At 57.2% G+C, this 4358-nt stretch overlaps 1 pseudogene; it reads left to right on the plus strand.

Annotated features, from left to right (window-relative positions):
* The first annotated feature begins 453 nt into the window (after positions 1 to 453).
* LOC101571017 lies at positions 454 to 1920 on the plus strand (annotated as a pseudogene).
* Positions 1921 to 4358: the final 2438 nt, after the last annotated feature.

Below are 4358 nucleotides of genomic sequence, written 5' to 3' on the forward strand. Positions count from 1 at the left end.
CTTTTTTCCTATAACATTAAAAAGAAAAGACAGAACCCAATCTTTCCTGCTGGGAGGTCGCTGTCTTTGGAAGCTGCGGGGCTGAGCTGAGGCCACACAGCCAGGAAAGCTGCTCAGCAAAGGCACCAGACCCACATCGCTGTCATGGGTATCCTGGGTGGGGGGGTCACACGCCAAACCGCAGGGGTTCTGGTCCCAGCTCATGAGAGGCCGGGGCATAGCGTGGTGGCAGGGCCATTGCCCGCATGTGTGGGTCCCGGGTTTGGTGCCTGTGTGAGAACAACCTCCCTTAGCTCTCGGGTGCCGAGAACACGTGGGTGCAAGCATGGGGTGAGGCACGGTGAAAATCTCTTTGTCCCCTCAATTTCACCCAAGCAGCAAGTAAGAGCTTTGGAAAACAGACCAGTTGGCAAGCATCATGGCAGCCATGGCCCCCGCAACAAAGCCCCAGAGATCCGCGACGTGACAAGGATCGAGCGCATGGGTGCGCTCTGCCACATATGGGGACTCGGGCTGGACGCTGCCTTGGAGCCTCGCCAGGCTTCACAGGGAATGGAGGGTCAGCTGGCGGCCCGGCGAGCAGCCCGTGTTGTGCTGGGGATGACCCGAGAAGGAAAGATTGCTGGGCGGGCAGTCCTCGTGCCAGCCAGCCGGGTACTGGGAAGACCGCTATCGCCATGGGCAGGGCGGAGGGCCGGGGCCGGGACAACCCATTCACAGCCATTGACAGCAGTGAGACCTTCTCCCTGGAGACAAGCAAGACTGAAGCGCTCACGCAGGCCTTCCGCTGCTCTAGTGGTGCCCGCGTCAAGGAGGAGACCGAGATCTTTGAAGGGGAGGTGATGGAGACCCAGATCGATCGGCAGTGACAGGGATGGGCTGCAAGGTGGGCAAACTGACCCTCAGGACAACAGAGATGGAGACCGTATACCACCTGGGCATCAAGACGATAGAGTCGCTGACCAAGGACAAGGTCAGGAACATGATCACCACGGACAGGGCCACGGGCAAGATCTCCAAGCTGGGCCGCTCCTTCACGCGTGCCCGTGACTACGACGCCATGGGCTCCCAGGCCAAGCTCGTGCAGCGTCCAGATGGGGAGCTACCGAAGCCCAAGGAGTGGTGCACACCGTGTCCCTGCATGAGACTGAAGTCACCCCCTGCCGCACCCCTGGCGGGCTTCCTGGCGCTCTTCTCAGGTGACACAGGGGAGATCAAGTCAGAAGTCCAAGAGCAGATCAATGCCAAGGTGGCAGAGTGGCGTGAGCAGGGCAAGGCGGAGACCATTCCCGGGGTGCTTTTCATCGATAGGGTACACATGCTGGACACCGAGAGCTTCTCTTTCCTCAGCCAGGCCCTGGAGAGGGACATGGCACCTGTCCTCACCACGGCCACCCACCGGGCATCACACGGATCCGGGCACCAGCCACCAGAGCCCGTGGCATCCACCTCGCCCTGCTGGACCGGCTGCTCTTCATCTGCACCTCACCTTACAGCGAGGAGGACACCAAGCAGATCCTGCACATTTGGTGTGAGGAGGAGGAAGTGCAGGTGAGAGAGGATGCCTACACTGTTCTCATCCGCGTCGGGCCAGAGCCGTTGCTGCACTGCGCCATCCACTCAGCCAGGCGGCCGGCCTCGTGTACCGGAAACACAGGGGTACAGAGCAACAGGTGGATGACATCACGCTGGCCAGTTGCTCTTCCCAGGTGAGTCTCGGTCCACACAGTACAGGAAGGAGTTCCAGGACGCATTCCTGTTCAAGAGCTCAAAGGGGAAACCATGACACCTCCTGAGCTGGAAGCCACCCCCACCCCACCCGGTTTTCTACAAAGTTCAGACACTGTGAATTTGTATAAAATGGTTTTTCGGCTGGGCATAAAAAAGCTTCGGAAAACACTGCTTTACGTTAGGTATTGAAAACAGTTTGTCTGTGTTCAATAGAGGGGGAGCAATGGGGCAACGGGGAGACTGCGGCCACAGCGGGAGGTCAGCCGCGCTGTGAAAATGAGCGCGCAGCCGCGGGCGTCCAGAAAGCACGTCTTGGACTTCGTGTTCAGCCACGAGCCACGGGCAGCGTGGCCAGGACCCTGCCAGCTCAGCATCCTGCAGGGTGGACCACGATTCCCAGAGCTGCGGCCGGCAAGGTGCTGCAGAGGGTCGTATTTCCACACACCGAGGCCCGAGGGAGGCCGCCGCCTCATGCCACGCGCTGTGTACGTGCGTGTCTGCAGTCGCGTAGTTACTTCCGCACGTCGTGCTCGCCAGGAGCACCTTAGCGCAGTCTATTACAGCCGGTGAACATTGGAACTGCACTAAAGCAATGAGCAAGTTGTGGGGTCTCTCTCCTCCTGGAACAAGTCCGTTATTCCCATTAAACCCGTCACTTGTGTTCCCAGGGTGACGCTGAGGGACCCCTTTTCAGACAGGCCCGCCAGCGTCACGCTGTGTCCTGGCAGGACCAGTGCCGCCAGCCCGCTCGTCTCAGGGACCCGGGCCACGCAGGTCCGAGGCCTGGTCCTCAGTCACACACGGACCAGGAGGGGTGGATGCAGGACACGGTGCTTCCTTCCTGACGTGGCTGCCCGGGATTGGCTTGGGACATCCACAGCCGCCCTCCCGGGCTGTTCCCAGGAGGCTCCCTGTGCAGGACGAGGGGCGGGCAGAGGGGGACTTCCCTTGTAAGGGTTGAGTCGCCGGGAAGGAAGACCCCAAGAGTCGGTCTCTCATGCAAATCACAAAGGGGAAGTTTTATTATCTACCTATACGTAGGGCGGTCTGCACACGCAGGAGCAGAGCAGACCTCTAGTGAAACAGGCATAGTTTTTTAAAGGCAAAAACCACAAAATGGGGTGGGGGGAGCAAGCAAGTTACAGAAGCAGATCGCATTGGTTAGTGTAGGTTGCCCTTTACAATAATTGGTGGATTACAATACCGGATGACCAAATGGAGTAAGTCCGGGGGTAGCTGGGGGGTCTAACCTTGTGGTTGTCATATTCTGGGAACGTTTTTAAGAAATCGAGGCATTGTGACCTGGGACATCCTGTTGTTATGGCTTTCAATAGTGAGGCCTTGGGTTTGGGAACGTATGTCTCTTGCAAGAGTTTAAACAAGGGGAGGGCCAAGGGCAACTTCTTGGGTAACTCAGTGGTTTTAGTTGTTTTCCAAGAAAAGGGACCCCATCTGAGGTTTTCTTATGTCCTCTTTGTGTTAGGAACATGGCTTGCTCAAGCTCTAGGGCCATAAACCAGTGAGTGGGTCCTTTTAATTGAAACACATTTTATCTATTTATTTCTATATGTGATCTTAAAATTATTTGGACTTTACACCCTCACAGAGCGGGGAGGCAGAGCCCAGGGCCAGCACCAGGGAGCGGCGGTGGTGGGGACCACCGCTGGCTCCACCTTTCTCGCAGATATTCCCGGCTCACTACTGAAGCAGCACGCTCATCAGGGCGTCCTGGTGAGCACAGAACAGTAAGGACAGAGCAGCAATGACACGCCGCCAGAGGAGCCGCGCGCTGCCGGGCCTGTGTGTCTACGGCGGGGTGACAGCGTGTCCTCCACTCCAGCTGCTGCCTGTCTCTGTCCCTCGTGCCGCCTTCTGCCGGGAGACTGCTGTTCACCCCCAGGAAGGTGCTTGCCCGGCTGCTCCTCCCTCCTCTCCTGCCCACAGCTGGTGCCCATGCAGGGCATTTTGTTCTCGGGCTGTGAGGTGGATCCAGGCACAGCCCCGGCCTTGCCACGGGTCCCCACAGAGATCTCCCGGGCTGCAGCCTCCTTAGTTTTCACTTCTGCCTCCTGCCCAAGAGGCGGGGCCCTGGGGGTGGCCCTTGAGTCTCCTCCCGGGGATCCGCACTGGTGATCCCCTGGGCCCTGAGGACTGCAGGCCTCCTAAGAGCTCTGCCTCTGGGGAAGGCTCTGGAAGCTGCACACAGGAGCTCGGATTCAGCCAGCGCCCAGCAGAGGGAGCCCCGACTTCGGCTTTGAGGCCAGGCAGAGCCTGTGGTGCTGCAGAGCCTCCACCGCCATGTTGATTCTTTAGAACATCTCTATTGATGAATTATTAATTTTAATCTTATGAAGTTTATTATATTAAACAATGAGTGCTTAATAGAAAAATTCACAGAACTAAAGCATGGAGTTTTTAGTATTTATTGTTCATAAAAAGCACAACAATTTCAACATTGAATGTTTTTGGTGCAGAGTCTTAAAAACAGTATCAGAAATACATTCCTGTGTGAACTGCGCTGAAAATACCAGTAGCACTCTACAAAAAAAATCTTTGTCTCAACTTTCTCACCCGAGGCGGCCTGCACACCTGACAGCACGCACACGCTTCCCCTGAGCTGACGGCGC

The sequence above is a fragment of the Octodon degus genome, unplaced genomic scaffold, assembly GCF_000260255.1.
Source record: "Octodon degus isolate 3935 unplaced genomic scaffold, OctDeg1.0 scaffold00025, whole genome shotgun sequence".
Lineage (NCBI taxonomy): Eukaryota > Metazoa > Chordata > Mammalia > Rodentia > Octodontidae > Octodon > Octodon degus.